Raw genomic sequence first — 23176 nt, forward strand, 5'->3', positions numbered from 1 at the left:
ACAAACACAGCCGGGCATGGTGGCTCACACCTGTAATCTCAGCACTTTGCGAGGTAGAGGCGGGTGGGTGGATCACCTGAAGCAGGAGTCTGAGACCAGCCTGGCCAACGTGGTGAAATCACTACTAAAAAATACAAAAAGTAGGCTGGGCACGGTGGCTGACGCCTGTAATCCCAGCAGTTTGGGAGGCTGAGGTGGGCGGATCACCTGAGGTCAGGAGTTCGAGACCAGCCTGACCAACATGGAGAAACCCTGTCTCTACTAAAAATACAAAATTAGCTGGGCGTGGTGGCGCATGCCTGTAATCCCAGCTACTCGCGAGGCTGAGCCAGAAGAATTGCTTGAACCCGGGAGGCTGAGGTTGCAGTGAGCTGAGATCGTGCCATTGTACTCCAGCCTGGGCAACAAGAGCAAAACTCTGTCTCAAAATAAATAAATAAATAAATAAATAAATAATACAAAAATTAGCGAGGCATGGTGGCGTGTTCCTGTAATCCCAGCTACTTAAGAGGCTGAGGCAGGAGAATCGCTTGAACCTGGGAGGCAGAGGTTGCAATGAGCCGAGATGCTGCCACTGCACTCCAGTCTGGACAACAAGGGCGAGACTCTGTCACACACAAGAAAACCCACAAACACATATGTGTGCACACAGATACACACGGGCACAAAAATGTACACACGTGCAAACACACGCATAGACACGTACACAGGACCCGTGTGTGCACAGGCATGCATGCAGTCGTGCAAATGTGCAAACAGACATGGCTACACATAGGTATGCACACATACAGACCCACGTACACACACGCACATGGATATTTGTGAACACAATGCACACGTACAAGCACACTCCGACATGCATGTGTGTGCAAAGGCACATTTGCACACACACACGTATGCACTCTCACCACCACTTTCCCTCCAGAAGCAGCTCCTTCTGTGAGCACCAGGCTCCAAAAGGGTCAACCATCCTTCATTACCCACAACCCAGTTTCACAGCCAGTCCCCGCTGCCTGACTCTCGTTTCTCCTCCAGCAGGCACCTCTGTCCTGTGTTTGGGAGCTGCATTCCTGATGGTCCTCCTTTGGCTCACGCTGCTCCTGATCGCCATGCCCTGTCTCCTGCAAACAAAGGAGGGTAAGAGCTGGAGAAAAAATCCACGTGCCACTTGGGGAGGGGGGCGGGGGGACAGACACACAATGTCAGCATGCCGTCCTTCAGGGAAACTTTTCATGATGAGCTCATGGCAGAGTCTCGTGCCATGGTCAGGAAAGATTCAGAGACATCCCTATACCCGTCGCCAAGTTCCCTGTAATGCAGCATCTTGCAAAACAGTAATGCGACCTCACAGGCAGGGACCTGATTGTGACACAGATGCCATGTGAGGTGTTTTGATGGAACTCACACGCTGGGATCAACAGCGCCAATTACAATTTCCAGTTTCCTTCATTGTTTATCTTATTTTTTCATTTTCTTTTTTTTGTTTGTTTTTATTTTGGAGACAGGGTGTCACTCTTGCCCAGGCTGGAGTTCAATAGTGTGATCTCGGCTCACTGCAACTTCTGTCTCCCGGATTCAAGCAATTCTCCTGCCTCAACCTCCCGAGTAGCTGAGATTACAGTTGTGCACCACTGTGCCTGGCTAATTTCTGTATTTTTAATAGAGATGGGATTTCGCCATGTTGGTCAGGCTGGTCTCGAACTCCTGACCACAGGTGATCCGCCTGCCTCGGCCTCCCAAAGTACTGGGATTACAGGTGTGAGCCACCGTGCCCAGCTTTTTATTCATTGGTTTTTACTGTCTATTATTGCAGGGTTTCACTTTAGCTTGAATTTCTTTTAACTTTAATTTGCTTTTCATTCTTTTTTTAACTTCTTATTTTTTTTTTGACACAGAGTTTCATTCTCGTTACCCAGGCTGGAGTGTAACAGTGTGACCATGGCTCACCTCAACCTCCACCTCCTGGGTTCAACTGATTCTCCTGTCTCAGCCTCCCAAGCACCTGGGATTACAGGTGTCTGCCACCACGCCTAGCTAATTTTTCTGTTTTTAGTAGAGATGGGGTTTCACCATGTTAACCAGAGTGGTCTCGAACTCCTGACCTCAGGTGATCTGCCTTCCTCAGCCTCCCAAAGTGCTGGGATTGCAGGTGTGAGCCACCGTGCCCAAGTGTGTAATCCCAACCCTTTGGGGGAGGCCAAGGCAGGTGGATGATCACAAGGTCAGGAGTTCGAGACCAGCCTGGCCAACATGGTGAAACCCCATCTCTACTAAAAATACAAAAATCAGCTGGGCATGGTGGTGGGCACCTGTAATCCCAGCTACTTGGGAGGCTGAGGCAGGAGAGTCGCTTGAACCCGGGAGGTGGAGGTTGCAGTGAGCCGACATTGCACCGCTGCACTACAGCCTGGGTGACAGAGTGAGACTCTGTCTCAAAATGAATGAATGGATGAATGAATTTCTTATAAGATTTTTTTTTCCCAGAGAGTTTGTTTAAAGGGATAAATTACCCTTCTACATTAGGAGAAAATAATTCCAGAAGTCTAGATATTCTTCTGCTTTGGTCCTGCTTATCAAACCAAGGTTGTTGACCTTGATAACCAGTTAAAGATCCTTACAGTTTAAAGTCATTTCCTCAAGTTTTCTAAGTGGCCGATCAGAGATAAACCCCAGAGAAATAGCTGATGTGTTTCTAGCTTTTGGTGACCGGCAAAAGGTGACAGAATATTGCGTTTTACTGGCCGGGCACGGCGGCTCACGCCTGTAATCCTAGCAATTTGGGAGGCTGAGGTGGGAGGATCACTTGAGGTCAGGAGTTCAAAACCAGCCTGGCCATCATGGTGAAACCCCATCTCTACTGAAATACAGAAATTAGCAGGGCGTGGTGGCGTGCATCTGTAATCCCAGTTACTTGGGAGGCTGAGGCAGGAGAATCACTTGAACCCGGGAGGCTGATGTTGCAGTGAGCCAAGATCATACCATTGCACTCCAGCCTGGGCAACAAGAACAAAACTCTGTCTCCGAAAAAAAAAAAAAAAAAAATAGAAACAAGGGTGAGGCTGGGTGCGGTGGCTCACACCTATAAGCCCACCACTTTGGGGAGGCTGAGGCAGGAGAATCACTTGATCCAAGGACTTCAAGACCAGCCTGGGCAACATGGTGAAACCCCATCTCAACAAAAACATACAAAAATTAGTTGGGCGTGGTGGCTCATGCCTACAGTCCCGGCTACTTGGGAGGCTGAAGGAGGAGGATCACTTGAGCCCAGGAGTCAGAGGTTGCAGTGAGCTGAGATCGCATCACTGCACTCTAGCCTGGGCAATAGAGTTGAGACTCTGTCTCAAAAAAGAAAAAAAAGGATGAATTTAAGATAGCGCCTTTTTAAAACTGCAACTCTCAGATGAGTTGGCACAAGAAAAGAAAAATTTTTAAAAAGATAAAACTGTAACCCAGCCTCAATTCAGCTCAGTACCTGAAGGTAAGCAGCCGATACTCTTCCTGCACAGCAGAAGAGAGAGTTAAGTCCTTTCTGGAAGAAAATAATATCATCTGGAGGTCTACAATTCTTTTAAACAATATCTAAGATTCAAACTAGGCATGCCAAGAGACAAAGCCATATACATGATTATCAAGAAAAATACAATGGAAACAAACTCACACATGACCCAGATACCAGAGTAAGCATGTAACAACATTAACTACTGTGGCTGGGTGCAGTGGCTCACACCTGTAATCCCAGCACTCTGGGAGGCTGAGGGGGGCGGATCACTTGAGATCAGGAGTTCCAGATGAGCCTGTTCAACATGGTGAAATCCTGTCACTACTAAAAATACAAAAATTAGCCGGGTGTGGTGGTGGGCACCAGTAATCCCAATTACTCAGGAGGCTGAGGCAGGAGAATTGCTTGAACCCGGAAGGTAGAGGTTGCAGTGAGCCGAGATGGCACCACTGCACTCCAGCCTGGGTGACAGAGTGAGACTCTGTCTCAATAATAGAATAAAATAACTAGTATGACTAAAATATAAAAAGAGAGTGGGGAGGGTTAAAAAAGATTGAAGGATAAAGGCTTTTACTAGATAACTGAAATCTATAAAAACTAAATGTAAATTCTCAAACTGAAAAATACAATAACTGAAATTAAGAACTCAGTCTATGGGTTTAACTGCAGATCAGATGCAACAGAAAAGAGGATTATTGACCTAAAGGTCAATAGAACAATATACGAATTGGCCGGGCACAGGGCTCATGCCTGTAATCCCAACACTTTGGGAGGCTGAGCCTGGCCAACATGGTGAAACTCCATCTCTACTAAAAGTACAAAAATTAGCTGGGCGTGGTGTCGCACGCCTGTAGTCTCAGCTACTTGGGAGGCTGAAGCACAAGAATCGCTTAAACCCGGGAGGTGGAGGTTGCGATGAGTCAAGATCGTGCCACTGCACACCAGCCTGGGTGACAGAGCGAGACTCCGTCTCCAAAAAGAAAAATGTATAAACTGAAGCACAGAGAGGAAATAGAAAAATCAGAAAAAAGCATAAGAGACATGGAATACTGAGAAAAGACCAAACATACATGTAACCTAAGTCCTAAAAAGAGAGCAGAGTGGATGGAGCAGCAGCAGTGTTTTAAGAGAGAACGGTCACCTCTAGGGCCCCGAGCTTAGTTTCTAGTGCCATTCTCCAACACACTGAACAGGGCTCCTTGGACAAGTGGCTGAATTCTAGGCCTGGGGCAGGGAATGAACACTGGAGCTTCTGATAGTGCTAAAAGTAAGGAAGTGCTCAAAGAAACCCACAATAGTAGAGTCAGTGGGACACAGGAATCAACTGAAAGCTCTCAATGGCCAAGCTAGAACAATTAGAACTATAAAATAAAGTAGTATTGAATAATCATCCAAAGTATAAAATATCCATGAGTCCATGTTGAAATAAATGACAGAATACATAAATAAATGGGAGAGGAGAGACAAATCTCCTGTGCTGAAAACTCCAAATAATTTACGCAGATACGATGCCCTCGACGAGGTGGGTCATAACATCCTGCTCTTTCAGTGTGGGCTGCACACAGTGATTCCCTCCTAATGAGCACAGGATGAACACGGAGGAAATGAAACCGCCTTTGCAAAATGATGACTGAGACAGTGAAAGAGATCTAACTTAACCGACTCCATCTTGCTTCTAACCTCCAAGCTGTCCTTGTTCATTCCTGGGCATAGCTGAACTAACTTGGGGGGAAACTTAGTTTATAGTTTTAGTCTAAAACAAAGACGATAACAGCCTTTTCCCAAAGCAGATCTCCTTCCTGTCTGAGGACTAGACTACCTTTGTAGGACTAACATTAGCCACGGGAAATTATGGTTTAGGAGCCATGCAGCTGGAGGCTACAAGATTCTGACCCTCCCTACACTGCTCCTAAGATCAGTGCTTGAGATATTCTGCAGACCCTGCACTTGATGGATCAGCTGGCACCACCTGGATCGATAAATTGGCTGGTCTGATCTTGTGGCCTCGACCCAGGAACTGACTCAGCACAAGAAGACAGCTCTGACTCCCTGTGATTTCACCCCTGACCAATAAGCACTCCCGGCTCCCTGGCTCCCCCCACCCACCAAGCTGTCCTTAAAAACTCTGGTCTTAAAAAAAAATGGTCAGAAGGAATGACACCACAGAAGAAATTAGAATGTTTAAAAGAACCAGGAAAGCATCTGTAGAATCTAAAGTACCTACCCAGATGGAAAAATCTACAGACACAGACGAGGACAATGTAACCAGAACAGAATAGTGACAAAACCACCCAGTTTCCATCGGTTTATGCTGAGCCAGGCACTGAGCAAACGGAAGCAGTTGGTGATCTTTCTCCCAAACCAGCCACCCCTAAGACTACTACCCCACCCTCATCACCACCTCCAACACCTTTCTCACCAGAGTTTGCCTACATCCCAGCTGACCCAGCTCAGCTTGCTGCTCAGATGTTAGGTAAAGTTTCATCTATTCATTCTGATCAATCTGATGTTTTAATGGTGGATGTGGCAACCAGTATGCCTGTTGTTATAAGGAGGTGCCAAGCTCAGAGGCTGCTGAAGATGTCATGGTGGCTGCTCCTCTTGTGTGTTCTGGAAAGGTGCTAGAAGTGCAGGTTGTGAGCCAAACATCTGTCCATGTAGACTTGGGTTCTCAACCTAAAGAAAATGAGGCTGAACCATCAATGGCTTCCTCAGTCCCTTGCAGAATGAACAAGAACCTCCTGCTTATGATCAACCTCCTGAGGTCACTTTGCAGACTGATACTGAGGTTATGTCAACTGTTCATATATCATCATATGTTCACATATCATCTGTCTATAACGATGTGCCTGTGACTGAAGGAGTTGTTTATATCGAGCAACTGCCAGAACAAATAGTTATCCCTTTTACTGATCAAGTTGCTTGTCTTAAGAAAATGAGCATCAAAAGAAAATGAGCAGTCACCACCAGTTAGTCCCAAATCTGTAGTAGAAAAGACCACCTCTGGCATGTCTAAAAAATCTGTAGAGTCTGTAAAACTTGCACAGTTGGAGGAGAAAGCAAATATTCCTCAGTATATATGGAGGCAGAAGCAACAGCTCTGCTCTCTGACACATCTTTGAGCGGTCAGCCTGAGGTACCTGCACAACTCCTGGATGCAGAGGGCGCTATCGAAATAGGCTCTGATAAATCTCTGCACCTTGAAGTGGAGATCACTTCAATAGTCTCTGACAATACTGGGCAGGAGGAGTCTGGGGAAAACTCTGTACCCCAGGAGATGGAAGGCAAACCTGTGCTCTCTGGGGAAGCTGCAGAAGCAGTGCACTCAGGTACATCTGTAAAGTCATCTAGTAGCAACAGCTGAATAAGGTTTGTGAAGCCAGGTAAGAAAATCAGGTATTTCCATTACAAATTGCATTTCAGGTGACATCTGTATTTCAGGTAGCCATCTCTGTAGGCTCCCTGCAGATTGGTCAGTCTTTATTTTCAATAGATTTTTTAAAAATGCCAAAGCCATTTAAAGGCTTTGTTGTATTTGAGATTCTACTACTATGAGAGGAGTGATTTTGAAGTGATGTCCCCAAAGCCTAGCCTCAAAGTTTGGTCATCCAGCACTTTTGTGTTATTCTTTTGGACATATTATGTAGTCAACAACAGTATAGTCTGTTGTGAGGTACAAAATATATTCATGTGATCTGAATATGCTGATTGCAAAACTGTAATGAGAGGGTGTTGGTTTGAAATTTTCCTCTTGTGAATCTAAAATTAAACCACAGCAATGCATTACATAGGCTATGGCATTTTCAAAAGTGAAAAAATGGTGCTGTGCTTGACTGCTTCCACACCGAGTCAGGGGAGCTCTGTGACCAGGTTTGGGGTGCTGGGCCATGCATTTGTTTTCTGCCTGGGAGCTTCCTGCAGCTGAAGGAGCAGCTTCATAGCTAGATGGAGAGGGGAAAGGTCAGGGGAGCCGGGAGGTATCAGCAGCAGAAAGGACAGCCCGGCACTTGAACAGCAATAGGCGCAGTTCACATACTGCCTTCCTTTGATCAGTTCCCTCTCCCTGGCAAGTGCCAAAATCAAGCTGCTTTCTTGGCTGTTGAACTATCACCATGTTTTCCTGTGACACAGACATGATGTGACCTTCATCTCCATCTAATTATGGCATTTGGTCTGCTCACCTTCCTGCCTTATGGATAATTGCAGGGGCCCTTCTCTTTTTAGGGACAGAAGGGACATGAATGAGCCAACCCCCCATTCCTTTTGCAAAAACTCTCTCAATCCTGACTCTTAACTGAGCCAGAGTGATTCAAAAAGTGTTAGCAGAGCAGGTGTTTAGAAAAGATCACATTTTGTCTGGCAGTGTGACAGGGATTCTGCACAGCTGGAAAGGCAGAGGGCAGCGCTGGGAGTGGAGCATGTGGGACTGGCACTATATTCGTGGCTTAAGCAGCACATCCAGACCAAGTCACTGTTTTCAAATGCTTAACTATTTCTAAAGGAAAACAGAGTTGTCCACAACACTAAGAGGATATTAACCAAAAATTCAGATTATCAAAACCTCTCTCTCTGTGAGACAGCTGAAGACCTGGCTTGTACATATTTTTCAACAAGGTTAAAAAAAAAAAAGATTACTTGAAAGTATCTGAAGCTTTGGAAAAATGGCCACTTAATCACGTGCATAGTGTTCTTTTCTTTTTTTTTTTTTTTTTTTGTTGAGACAGAGTTTTGCTCTTGTTGCCCAGGCTGGAGTGCAGTGGCGTGATCTTGGCTCACCACAACCTCCGCCTCCCAGGTTCAAGTGATTCTCCTGCCTCAGCCTTCTGAGTAGCTGGGATTACAGGCATGCACCACCATGCCCGGCTAATTTTGTATTTTTAGTAGAGATGGGGTCTCTCCATGTTGGTCAGGCTGGTCTTGAACTCCCGACCTCAGGTGATCCACTCGCCTCGGCCTCCCAAAGTGCTGAGATTACAGGCATTAGCCACTGCGCCCGGCTCGTAGTGTTAGTTTCTTTCAGGGGAAGAGGAAAGGCTGCACCAGGATAGATGGCCCAGTGTTCAAAAGGTGAACTCGGCACATTTTGGCAAAGTGAAACTCCTCTATTGGGAAACTTTTCTCCGAGGGCCCATCTTCTGGGACTTGGTTCTCCCAAGACAGTACTGTCTTCAAGAGGCAGGTCACATTGCATTATAGATGGCACTACCAAACCTCTTTTTCTCAACCCAAAGAATCCCTGTGGGACCAACCAGCCTTTTACTGCCACCTAGGATCTACGATTTCAAGTCTTGCCTAAAAGGGGTGCTCTCTGGGGTTCTCAATCCTAGATTATGTGACGTTTTATGTGTGGTAACAAATTAATGGGAGATAATGGTGCCTGTGAAGGGCCAGAGAGATTTTGATTATGTGGTGAAGATGATACCTAGTGCTAACTTCTTTAGGAAATAAAACACTATGCAGATGCACTAATGCTTCCTTTAATGGCTGAACGCACTCTTCAATTGACTTTTGGGTAAAGCTAAAGGTTGTGTTGACCAGTTTGTCTGTGAGGATCCTATAGAAGCCACGTCTAAAGTTGAAGTAGCTGGAAACCACAACTTAGAATAAGATTGCTTCTTCAGCCACAACTGTAGTGTCCCTGCCACTTGCCACCACACCACTGTTCTCGTTTTTCAACTGTAGAGAATCTCTTTCACACTGTCAAACGCGATTATGCAGCCCTCTGTATAGCATGCTCTATGGTACATATCACTTCAGCTGTTTTATATGTAAAGGAGACTTACAAGACATTACTATGCATAGTGCCTGAAACAGAGACCAAAACTTTAATTCCTGCAAAATTTTTTTTTTATAGCAATGGCAGCAAGTGAACGAGGACAACCACCACCATATTCTAACATGTAGACCCTTTATTGTCTAACTGATAAGAATCAGCAAGGTCACCCATCACCGCCACCTGCACCTGGGCCTTTCCCCAAGCAACCCTCTGTTTATCTAATCCTAACGATCCAGAGTTTCAGCAGCATCCACCAAAAGTCACTTTTCCAACTTATGTGATGGGCGACACCAAGAAGACCAGTGCCCACCTTTTATCTTAGTAGGCTCAAATGTTCGGGAAGCACAGGGATGGAAACCTCTTCCTGGACATGCTGTTGTTTCACAGTCAGATGTCTTGAGATACGTTGCAATGCAAGTGCCCATTGCTGTTCCTGCAGATGAGAAATACCAGAAACATACCCTAAGTCCCCAGAATGCTAATCTTCCAAGTGGACAAGATATTCCCCCGCCAAAAAGCCCTGTTTTCCTTTCTGTTGCTTTCCCAGTAGAAGATATAGCTAAAAAAAGTTCAGGATCTGGTGACAAATGTGCTCCCTTTGGAAGTTACAGTATTGCTGAGGAGGTAACCGTGACTACTGCTCACAAAGTTCTCAAAGCAGAAACTGAAAACTCGCAGGTACACTTTCCTACCATAATATTCAGGCCTTAACACACATGCGTTTTAAGCGTTTTGATTTCTTGACCTGGAGATTTAGATATTTAAAACAATTTGAGATAATAAGTTGGGGTATACTCTAATTTCCTGGGGTTATTGTCTCCAAGTTCCTAACCACCAGTTACTAATAAATGCAAAGCAGGTGCACTGTACCATGACTCATGCCAAGGATTTGATGCCTGATACGTGAAACTAATGAACTCAGTTACTTTGAATACCTAGTCCATTGTCTAACACAGTGGTAGATGTGAAAAGGGGATGGATTTTTAAAACAGGACAATTTAGTTGGCATGTTTAGGGAGTAGGGAGGAGCTGGGAACAACTGAAGGCAAGGTAAGAGAGGAAAGTCTTGATTATGTAACGGAGCCCTTAATCCACATGGTAAGAGGCAGTAGATGGATAGGTGAGAGGCAGAGTAAAGAGCTGAACAACAGCTGAGATTAACTGTGGATGAGACAGTTTGATCACTCACAAATCATTTTTAAATTTTTCATTCATACTTAATGCCAAGCCTTATGCTAGCCTCCTCCCCTATGTATGGACAGTAGAGTGAGCAAAAAACTGGGACCTACATCTTAGTTGGGGAGACAGACAAAAAAGTGTATTATAACATGTAAGTATTATGGAGAAAACAAGGTACTGACACAGGCCTACCTTTAATTGTCCCTATTAGATAGGGTGTTCAGGCTCAGATGTAAACTGACACCCAAGCATGAGAAGGAGCCAGCTTTGCACGGTGTGCCCAGGCTGCGTCCTAGGGCAGAAAAGAACATGGGGTTCCAGAGACAGCAAAGTAGGCCACAATGAGACTGGCTGAGGGGAATGGGGAGATTGTATGAAATGAAGAAAGATTTTGATTGAAAGTTCAATGGGAAGCCAGCACAAGTGTTTTAAGCAGAAGAATGACTGATAGAATCAGATTCCTGTTTTTATTAGATCCCTCAGGCTGCTATGTGGAAAACAGATTAGCAGTAAGGGGGAGGTCAACAGAGGAAGTGGGGAGATGAGTTGAAAGTACAGAAGTGTTATACACAATTAGTTACTTAAAATAATTAGTGGGAATTTTAAGTTGAACATCTGAGAGATCGACAAAAGCTAGATTTCATTCATAAGCAGGCTCAAGGACCAGTTACTATATTTAAGGAAAGACAAAATTATCTTAGGGCTACACGTACTTCTTCAAACTCTTTATGGACTTTTGGTGGAACTGCCAAATGACTGTTTTCAGCATGAAATTGCTGGGATATTTCAGTGCAAAAGCCCATAGGTAACTAGTTAAGCTTAGTAACAGAGCAGGAGGTAGACCTTGCATTTCTGATCTTCTACTCATTTCACATGTTCAGTTTCATGTTTAACTTTAAACAATTCAATGTTTGCATTATTCCTAACAGATCCAGAAATGACACAGTTTGGCCAACATTTCAGGGAGGAGTCTGCCACCAGTGTAATGTATCAATAAACTTCATGCAAGCATACAATTTTGTATTGCTTTTTTTTGTAATTTAGGAGAACTGCAACCAACCAACCAAACACAAAGGCCTGTCTTTTCAGACTTATAAAGCAATAGCATTTTCCAACTCCTATGTATATACTTTTAAACCATTCCCACTCTAACAGATCTAGTAACACATTTTCTAACCAGGTAGTTCCACTTGATTCTGCATTGGAGATTCACACGGAATGAATATGGTAGCACCTCTCTATGCTGTATCTATCCAGAGATTAACTGAATGCTAAATGCCTGCTTACCACTATGCATGCCAGGTAACCGGTTATCTCCTTGGCCCTGGGAGCTATGGTACCACAAGGACTTCTTTCATAGGACGCTTTTAACAATTTAGGATAGTAGTAAGTGGCAACATTAGTATATTTGAAATTTTAAAAGAAACCACACTTTTGGGGAACATTCTAAAGGCTTTATTTAGCATCAGGTAGATTATTTCATTATAACACTTGTTAACTTCAAGATAGCAATTAAAATCATGGGCTGGCAGCTACCTAAGGCCCCTGGGAGCAGTATCTCAGTCTGGGGTTGGGTGGATAAATACTATAAGATTTAAGATTAATGTGCCCCAATTAAAGGGGCAAAACTACTGTACAGTAGGTCTCCACACATATTTTAAATACACAGGTACCTTGCAAACTTGAAATGCACAAGACCTCCTTTTATGTAGTTTGATACTTATATATATGAGTGCAATTTAATTTCTCTAGTGGCATTTGCCATGGACGTGAAGCATTTAACAAGGTTTCTGATTATGTAATGGTGATTAAAATCTATATTTCTAGGACATTTTTGTGAATTGCTAGATTTATACATATTTTCAGTTCAAATGTAAACTTAAACATTTTAATGATACTGACTGCAGAAAACTGTAAAAGTAAGTCAGAGCACTAAGTAAATGAATACTTTTCCAGTTTAATTCTTTAGAATTTTCAAATCAGAAATATCTATTCTGAATATTCAGGCATTCTTTTTTCTTCTTGGAAGATGGAAGGGGTAAAATTGGGAGGATTAGTATGAATAAAAGCCATCTTATCAGTGGAGTCTTTATAAAATGACATAACCTCTACATTTGAGCAATATATATTGTATAGGAGGAGAGTTCTAAATATGTCAAAGGTTACATCTAAAACATTCAAGCATGACAGCATAAAAATATTCAAAATAACTTGATTTGGGATTACTATACAGTTCCATAAAGCTGAAGTTACATTTAGGTATAACCTTCAGTAATATGGCAACAGCAACCATAAAAAGCATATTCCCCAGCAGTTTTCTCTTCCCTCTATATAAATAGTATTCCAAATAAGTACATTTTATAGCAAAACTATGCAATTTTTCCTGACTTTCATCGCCAATATCGCCTTATACCTGCTTTTGTTGGGTGAAATGCAGTTATCTTATGAGTGTTTTTCATTTTTTTAAAAAGATAAGTAGAAACCAAGGGAAAAAAATTTAAAACATAGGTTTAAGACTTATTTGTAGATTAGCCAAACACCCTGACTTGTATGCATTTAATAAATGTCAGGCAAATTGAAGTAATTTCTGTCCCAGTAGCTGCCAGAGTAAATCCAGTCCTGTGCTCCATTGTAGGGATTAGGACCTTGATGGAACCACCTGTTAAAAGAAAAAGGACAAGACTTACAGGGGAAACTGGAAAATCACAGGCTGTTTCTTCACTAGCTTGCAGTATTTTTCTACTACAGCAACTCATTCTGTGAGTGAGGGATTTCTAAAGAGATGCTGAAGTGATTGCTGTTTTTCTGCTTAGGTAGGGAACAGGTCTGTGGAATAATATTCCAAAAGGGGTAATGATACCATGCAAAAGGCATATGGATTTCCCACCAGGATCTAGCACGCTACTTGACAGAAGCAGGGTCTTCTAATAGGTTGGTTTTGAGACAATGTATTTGTCTAACCAGTTTACCCTCTAGCCTAGGTCTTATTTTCCACAAGGCATTTTTTTAAGTAGTTGGGAATAAATTAGGATAACGAAATTAACATTTACAGCATACCCACAGCAGTATGTAAGGCACCTGGTTCAGTGTAAATGCCCTTCAGACTCGTTTTTTTTTTTTTCTTTGAGAAGCAGTTTTGCTCTTGTTGCCCAGGCTGGAGTGCAATGGTGCGATCTCAGCTCACTGCAACCTCTGCCTGCTGGGTGAAAGCGATTCTCCTGCCTCAGCCTCCCTAGTAGCTGGGAATACAGGCATGCTCCACCACAGCCAGCTAATTTTGTATTTTTAGTAGACAGGGTTTCTCCATGTTGGTCAGGCTGGTCTCGAACTCCTGACCTCGTGATCCGCCCGCCTCAGCTCCCAAAGTGCTGGGATTACAGGTGTGAGCCACCACACCTGGCCTCAAACTCTTAAACCTCCATTTTACAGATGAGAAGCTGAATGTCTAAGCAGTTAAATAACTTGCCCAACCTAGTAACTGATGGCAAATTTTAGGTTTAAGGTTAAAGACCATGATTTTTCTAATATACCATGCTACACATAATCCAAAAGACATGAATAGACATTTCTGAAGACACACAAATAGCCAACGATACAAGAAAATGCTCGACATCACAATTATGAGGGAAACGTGAATAAAACCACAAGATTATCATCTTACACCAGTTAAGATGGCAATTATTAAAAAGAAAAACATGCTGGCGAGGAATGCAGAAAAAAGCAAGCTCATACACTGGTAGTGAAAATATACAGCCATTATGGAAAACAGTATGGAGATAATTTGGGTTTTTTTTTGTTTTGTTTTGTTTTGTTTTGAGACGGAGTCTGGCTCTGTCTCCCAGGCTGGAGTGCAGTGGTGCGATCTCGCTCACTGCAAGCTCCACCTCCAGGGTTCCTGCCATTCTCCTGCCTTGGCCTCCGAGTGTCTGGCACTATAGGCGCCACCACCACGCCCAGCTAATTTTTTGTATTTTTAGTAGAGACGGGGTTTCACCATGTTAGCCAGGATGGTCTCGATCTCCTGACCTCGTGATCCACCTGCCTTGGCCTCCCAAAGTGGTGGATTACAGATGTGAGCCACCGCGCCCGGCCAGAGATTTCTTAAAAACTTTAACTACCATAGGATCGGCACTCCCACTACTGGGTGTCCAAAGGAAAGGAAGTCAATGTATCAAAGGGATACCTGCAACCCCGTGTTTGTAACAGCACGATTCACAATAACAAAGATATGGAATCAACCTGTGCCCATCAATGGATGAATGGATAAAAGTCGTGGAAATAACGTTTTTTCAGGCCTGGGACAACTCGGCAGGGTTTGTGTTAGATAGGTCTTGCTCTGGGTCACAGTGTCTGGCATCCCTGCCTGGTCTGCCACCAGCAGCCTGCCTGAGGGCTCAGCCACACCCCCTCACTCAGGCACGCACTCGTCTTCAGTCCTCTTCTGACTTGGACCTGTTTGTGCGGGCTGCTCTTTGTTTTTTCCTCAAGTTGCTTTTTTTCTTCACTAGCTTGATCTAAAATAAGAACATCAATACAAACCATTAACGCTCTACATGGAGGATGCCAGGCACAGTATTAAGCACAGAATTCACAAAGAACCATTACACGTATCTCCCTTTTATTAGAACACAAATACCAGAGTCAAATATCAAACAAAAATTGTAACAGATACCTGGGCTAGTAAGAGGCAGAGCTAGTATCACAGATGCAGCATCTCTTTGACAACCTATGCTCTTAACAACCTTGCCAAGAACAACCTGTTTATTCTTAAGGCCAAAACAACTGTGTTTAAATTCTTCAGTGAAAAATTGGGGTGTAAAACTAAATAAATGTGAATTATTCTAAATTCTTAGTGAGACCTCACAGAGCTCCTTCAGATGCCATTCTTAAGAAATTTAAACTGTCTTCCAAAATACTGTTGCTGTGTCTCACTTTTTCTCCAATGTGGCACTATGACATGTTAGATGTGATTGATGGCTCTATCATAAGAGGCTGCCTAGTGTGGGAGAGGATGTTTAGCAGCATCCCTGGCCTGCAGACGCCAGTAGTCCCTCCTAAGAAGTGACAACAAAGTCTTCAGACTTTGCTGCATGTCTCTTTGGGGGGATAAATGCCCCCCCTTTGAGAACCACTGAGTTTGGAAAAAATTTAACACGATAAGATAAAAATGGGCTGGGTACAGTGGCTCACACCTGTAATCCAGCACTTTGGGAGTCTGAGGCAGGTGGATCACTGAGGTCAGAAGGTCCAAGACTAGCCTGCCCAACAGGGCGAAACCCCATTACCACAAAATACAAAAATTAGCTGTGCGTGATGGCACGTGCCTGTAGTCCCAGTTACTCAGGAGGCTGAGGCACAAGAATAGCTGGAACCAGGAGGTGGAGGTTGCAGTGAGCCAAGATTGCGCCACTGCACTCCAGCCTGGGAGACAGAGCAAGACTCTGTATAAAAAAAGAAAAAAATGTTGTAATTGATACCCCAGTTACCCTGATGTGATTATTACATATTGTATGCCTGTATCAAAATATCCCACATACTACATAAGTATATACACCTATTTATACCAACACCACAAAACATTTAAGTTATAATTAACCAAGGGGAGGCCACACTCTCCTTTGGGGCGACAAGGTGCTATGTAAATTCTGAAGTAGACAGTGACTTAATTAGTCAGAATATGCCTCTGGCCATCTCCAGTATATTAAATTTTCAGGGGAGTACTACCACAATAATATGAGCTAATAAGGTCTGCTCAGATTTCCACATTTAAAATAAAGTTTGAATTTAAATTGAATGTTAACTCAAACTTAAGAGAGACTAAAAACGCTAGTACCCCATGGTGCTAACAATCACCAGAATAAAACAAAGCATCATCGCCCGAGAAATGAGTCTTCACTTGTGGCTTGGCGGATCTAGTTACCTCTCTCCATTTTTCCATGGCTTCTGATGTCAGGCCGTAACCTGCAAGTCTGTCTTGGGAATCACACTCTCCATGTCTTTGTTCTACTTCATTCAAAACCATTGCAGAACTAGTAAAATTATACATCTGAAAAGAAGCAAAAGGATGAAATTAAAATATGCCAAGGCATAATTCAAATGAAATTTGAAAGTAGAAGAGGGTTGACTTGACAATGACCCCCCCCCTTTCGTGGTAAATGGTCAGTCATTCTCGGATCGACACGTATCTAAGATTTTCACCAAAATCTGCACCATCTGTGAGTATCTGTCTCAAAAAAATCTCAAAGCAGGCTTGCAGTAAACATCCTCTATCATGATCAACTTTAAATAGAACTTAAGCAAAAATCAACATTCTTTTATCTTCATTTAAATCATTCCATTGCTGGTCTGGAGGGCTGGTACTGACTAGGCTGCACCAGCTTTATTTAATAAGGAATTTTCCACTAAGTAGCTATTGAGCCCCAGTGAAGTCCTACTCAACACATCCTCCCAGCCAGATGCCAGAGGGATGGACAGCATGATGCACTTACGATGCGCTGAGCTCAGGCAGAAGGGAGACCTGGAGCCAGTGGGGCTAGGATGCCAACCTGCCTGTTCCATGCTGCCTGGGTGACCCTGCATGTGCCAGGAAAGAGCACACAATGCTGAACACAGACAGTGAGACTGCAGCCAGCAAGCCCAGTCTCACCTGGGTAGAATTTGGAGGCCATGGGGCTATTCACCATAGAAGACACTTCCAGGGATAATGAATACACTTTCAGAATCCGGCATTGCATTTCACCCGACTCCTCGAGGTGCTCATCTAGAAAAACCAACCAATGAACAAAATTTAAGTAGAAAGTTTTAAGATACAGTCAAGCACCACATAATGGAATTTTCAGTCAACAACAGACTGTAAAATATGGGTAGTCCCCTAAGGTTATAGCAGAGCATGTATAGAAATCTGCTATATGGCATTTGATATTGGCATTGCAGACAAGTAAGGGAAATGACTGGGATACCCAGTAATGGTGTTGGGACTTTTGGCTTTCCACATGAAAAAAGAGATATAAATAAAAATACAATACACAATCTAAGTTTGTGTGAAGTACACTGTATGAGGTTCGCACAATGATGAAATACTAATGTTTTCTTAGAACATATCCCTGTCCTTAGGAAAATATATATACACTTACAAATTGTAAACATCGTTTATTGCACACCACTAGAATGTAAACTACATGAGGGCATATGACACTGTGATTTCTAATTCTTATATCCTTACTTTGAACACAGTGTGGGAAGCCAACGGATACCTGCTGAATGCCCGAGTGGGTGCTAAGAGTCTCAGAAGCTTCGTGTGTTGTGCCACTTAGTGTTATCCGCATTTAAGTCATTATCATCATCACTCTTTCCTATAGGGTTTTATGTTTTTAAGGCTGTTTCCTTTTTAAAGACAAAATAATTCATTTGAGTATGTATTTTTAATATTTTTGAGATAGGGTCCTGCTCTGTTGCCCAGGCTGAAGTACAGTGGTGCAATCACAGCTCACTGTAACCTCAAACTCCTGGGTTCAAGCGATCTTCCTGCTTCAGTCTCCCAAGTAGCTGGGACTACGGGTATGTGCCACCACACATGGCTAATTTTTTAAAAAATATTTTTATAGAGATGAGGGGTCTCATTATGCTGCCCAGGCTGGTCTTGAACTCCTGGCTTCAAGCAATCCTCCTGCCTCAGCCTCCCAAAGCACCATTTGAGTATCTACTAAGGAACTTCTGGAGGCCCAGCCACTGGGGTGCTAGAGAAGCACCATCACTACCTGACTTTCATGGAGCTCACACACTAGAGAGGAACAATCTGAGAACAACAAAAGGTTACATTCTTGGGAAAGTCAACTAAATATATCAATGGCAAAACCAGGAGGGATCCCAAATGCATCAGATGAAAAGAGAATTTTTCATTAGATGAAACACAGGGAGCCAGCGTTTCCTCAGGCCCCCCTCCCCGCGGCCCCAGCTATGCTAGTGCTCTATGTATGTGGTCTTTATGCAACAACCCCTCGAGGAGAGCTCACGACTGCTTTTTAGACATATGGAATGAAGGCTTTGGAAGGGTAAGTCACAGTCCCAGCATCACACAGTGAACAAATCTAGAACTGCTGGCTGAGACACATTCAGTAAATATACAGTTTACAAAATAGCACAGAGGTGACAACGCTAATGACACAAACTTCCCTCAGTGTCTGTGTTCAGGAACGTCAGAAATCCATGGTAGGCAGATGACAGGAACACAAGAATGAGAGAGACCAGAAAAGCAGTGGATGTGTGAGAATACCTGCTCTCTCCAAGGGGGAAAAAAATACTTTTTTCACAGACTGACTGGGAATTTAGGGAATATAAGGAATGTTTCTGGAATTTCACCAACGTTCTCGGCCATCCCCACTCTGTGAATAGGTTGGAAGGCAAGCGTGTTGGGGAGATCGTCTTTGTCAAGGTGCCTCCTATTAGCAGGAGTTGCCACCAAGGAGTTTGTGCCGGGGGTCCCAGAATCCTGGACATGCCCTTCTCAGCCCCATCAGTTTCCTGCTGGCTGAACAGCACAGTTGGTGCCCAGTTCCCGTGGGCAGGAACAAGGGATATAAAGAGGGAAGCAGAACTGTGCACACACAGCCGAAGGGAAACAAAGAAAGAAAGAAACAGCCCCACCCACAGGAAAGCAGAATGCTCCCGCCGTTTAATAAACCTCTTTTCACTTTGGGAGCAAGGCTAACTCCATCTAAAAAGAAAGTCACTCATAAATACACCTTCTGCTTTTGAGGGATCTTAGGGCTTCCTGAACTTTCACATGCATAAGAAACGCTAAAGAGCCCCAGAGACTGGTCTTCAGTAGGTCTGAGGTGAAGCTGGGCCGCCTGCATTTCTAATGAGCTCGCAGATGATGCTCAAGATGCCAGTCTGAGGAAGCACTTTTGGCAGAAATGACTTTATCAGTCTTTACTATGAGCAGATACTATTCTGAGCCCATTATGTTTGTTAACTCATTTAACGGGGAGGTGCTATTATAGTGCCCGTGTTACAGATGAAGGCACTGAGGCAGAGAGATGAGAAAGCTCGGCTTGTACTGCTCATCACCGGTGGGGCTAAGATTCTAACCCAGAGTTTGCGCTCGGAACCATTATCTTGGTTACTGGAAAGGAATCCGTCCTCAAATATTTCCTGTCCAAAGAGGTGCAGTCCTCGAGCATTTATGCCAGGAGGGAAGGGGCAGGAGTTTGCTAACCACTGGAGCCTGCTTGGGACCACGCGACAAGAAGCCACGTACGTGCCTCCCCTACTGGGATTTAACTGTCCCACAAAGAAGGAAGTTTAGTAAGAGGAAAGCAGCCCAGGGATGACTCCTTTAACTACGACCGTCTTAATTTCAGTAATTTCACGATAAAGAACAAGGCAACAAAACTGATGATAAGCATGAAAATGTCAGAGAGAATTTTGGAGGAAATTTTAAATCTTCAACAGTTTCAACTTTCAATGCACATAAACAGGAGGAAAAGAAAATTTGTCTCATTAAGATGAACTCCAACATTCCACAGCTATGTGAATTAAAGCAGAGCTCCACGTATAATTGCCCCACAGTTAAAAAACTGATAGGTGTCCATATCCTATACAAGGCTCTGCCGAGTACTTGTTAAAGCAAATGTCTGATCATTAAAAAGAGAAAAGTGACATGCATTAGCAACAAGGAAGAAGAAAGTCAGACTGTGACCCTAGAACAGGCCAACTCCAAAAGGATTAGTACACATTGAAGAATCCAGTTACTCCTTCGATACCACCTTACAGGATGTTCACCTGTTTGCTGTTCTTCTTCTCTTCTGTATTTTTCTTATCTTTTTTTTGTAAGCATCAAACGTGGCAAGGTTAACACTGTATAAACATTCAGTCCACTTCCCATAGAGGGCACAGAGCTTCTTTTTGCTGTCAAGAAAAACTGACGTTTAGTTAACAAACCAGGGTTTGGTTTTTTAAAGCCAACAGCACCTGGTATTCCCAGGTGGTCTCCCATCCAAGTACTAACCAGGCCTGACCCTGCTTAGTTTCCAAGAGCAAATGAGATCAGGTGTGTTCAGGGTGGCATGGCCGTAGACTGTTTTGCTGCAATTGAATATTACTATAAAGGTGTGTATGACTCACAGAGTCTCACTCTGTCACTCAGGCTGGAGTACAGTGGTATAATCATGGTTCATTGTAGCCTCAACCTCCTGGGCTCAAGGATTCCTCCCACCTCAGCCTCCAGAGTAACTGGGTCCACAGACATGTGCCACCATGCCTGCCTACTTAAAAAAAAGGTTTTTTTGTAGAGACAGGGTCTCACTATGTCATCCAGGCTGGCCTCAAACTGGCTGCAAGCAATCCTCCCCACTCAGCCTCCCAAAGTGCTGGGATTACAGGTGTGAGCCACTGCGCCCAGCCAACAATGTATTTTAATATCGACATTTTATCTAGTGAACAAAATCTATACTATTCAACATTTAAAATGGAAATTTTACCTTTTATCTTGAATGTAGCCTTCAACTTTGTGTAATTCCTTACCAAAAAGGCCACATGGCTTAAAATTCAACACACATTTGTCCCCAGTCCTATAAAGAAAATATTAAGTTCAGATTATCATTTATTAACAAAGCAGCAGTAGAGAAAAATAACCGTGATAACCCTCTCTAGCAGCAGCTACTCTTTACAGATTTTCTCTGTGTGCCAGGCATACTAAAGTGATAATGATTAATCCTTGACTGGTAATCTTCCCACCATAAAGACAAGGTATGTGAGGTGCAGAAAGAATACGTGACTTGCCTAAGGTCACAAAGTAGAATGGGAGCCCAGTTCTTTCTAGTAACTCCTATGCCCTGTCTCCCTGGCCCCCATTAAACAAAGGAAGCAAAATGAGCTGAGATTGGAATTAAGGTTCACAGAAGCTGGGGAAGCTGGGTTCACCCAGTCTTCCTTAATCAGAGACTTTAATGAACCCTCTTTATTAAATAAATGGGCTTCTAGTCATTCAAGAGTTAGTTATATTGCCTGATTCTTTTTTTTTTTTTTTTTTTTTTTTTAGATGGAGCCTTGCTCTGTCACCCAGGCTAGAGTGCAGTGACACGATCTCAGCTCACTGCAACCTCCACCTCCCGGGTTCAAGCAATTCTGCCTCAGCCTCCCGAGTAGCTGGAATTACAGGTGCCCACCACCGCACCCGGCTAATTTTTGTATTTTTAGTAGAGACGGGGTTTCACCATCTTGGCCAGGCTGGTCTCAACTCCTGACCTCGTGATCCACCTGCCTCAGCCTCCCAAAGTGCTGGGATTACAGGCGTGAGCCACCGCGCCCAGACTATATTGCCTGATTCTTAAATTTTCATCAGCCTGTTCTAGAGCTTTTCTTTAAAAACAAATAAAACAAAAAAAACTGAAGTTCACTAAAACTGCTTGATGAAAACTGAAGGAATGGACGAAGTACTCAAGGTGCCTTACTTGTGGTTTATGATTTCCACATTGCCGTACTGTTCGACCCACAGTTTATTCACAATGATATTATGCACACAGCAGGTGGGATTTGTCCATGTATATGCCTCATTGTGTCTAAAAAACAAAACCAAAACCAGAAACATAAGTGAGAGGTATCACTTTGTTTAAAAAGTGCACTTGCTCAAATGCCATTACTCAGAATAACAAACCAGGCTGCTTTAGATAACTAAGTTCTAAGACTTTAAAAATTCTATTGATGTTAACTCACCATAAAATTTGCCCATTCCTGTTTCTTAAAAGGGAGTAACAGCTTAAGAAAAAATTCTATACTTCCACCAAACTCCAAATAAACTATGTACATAATCATTTTAAGCATTCAAAAGTGTGATGAAACATTAAAAAAAGCTGAAGTAGAGACACAAAATAAAAAGTCTGTTTAGCACTTTCTAGAGAAAGTACCCTCCAGCTCACCAAAGGAAAAAACTCATCTATGTGAATAAACTCTGATTTTATAATCCTGTATATCCAGAGGAATAGAAATCATTCTGCCATAAAGATACATGCACGTGAATGTTCACTGCAGCACTGTTCACAATAGCAAAGACATGGAATCAACCTAAATGCCCATCAATGATAGATTGGATAAAGAAAATGTGGCACACATACACCATGGAATACTATGCAGCCATAAAAAAGAACAAGGTCCTGTCTTTTCTGGGAATATGGAGGAGCTGGAGGCCATTATCCTTAGCAAACTAATGCCGGAACAGAAAACCAAATACCACATGTTCTCATTTATAAGTGGGAGCTGAATGATGCGAACTCATGGACACAAAGAAGGGATGAATGCACACTGGGGCCTACCTCAGGATGGAGGTTCGGAGGAGGGAGAGGATCAGAAAAAATAAGTATTGGGTACTGGGCTTAGTACCTGGGTGATGAAATAATCTGTACAACAAACCCCCATGACAACAGTTTACCAACAGAACAAACCTGCACATGTACCCCCAAACCTAAAATAAACATTAAAGAAAAAAGAAAAAGTTTTATTTTATTTTTTATTTTTTATTTTTTTTTTTTGAGACAGAGTCTCACTGTGTCACCCAGGCTGGAGTGCAGTAGCATGATCTCAGCTCATTGCAACCTTCACCTCCCAGGTTCAAGTGATTCTCCTGCCTCAGCCTCCCAAGGAGCTGGGACTACAGGCGCGTGCCACCACGCCCAGCTAATTTTTGTATTTTTAGTAGAGATGGGTTTTCGCCATATTGGCCAGGC

General features: G+C 43.3%; 3 pseudogenes; 1 reads left to right on the forward strand and 2 right to left on the reverse strand.

Moving 5' to 3' along the window:
- Positions 1-5727: 5727 nt before the first annotated feature.
- On the forward strand, positions 5728-10303 carry LOC115834214 (annotated as a pseudogene).
- Positions 10304-13010: 2707 nt separating this feature from the next.
- Positions 13011-22015, reverse strand: LOC100595965 (annotated as a pseudogene).
- Positions 20415-20533, reverse strand: LOC115834215 (annotated as a pseudogene).
- Positions 22016-23176: the final 1161 nt, after the last annotated feature.

Source organism: Nomascus leucogenys, unplaced genomic scaffold, assembly GCF_006542625.1.
Source record: "Nomascus leucogenys isolate Asia unplaced genomic scaffold, Asia_NLE_v1 000656F_137354_qpd_obj, whole genome shotgun sequence".
Lineage (NCBI taxonomy): Eukaryota > Metazoa > Chordata > Mammalia > Primates > Hylobatidae > Nomascus > Nomascus leucogenys.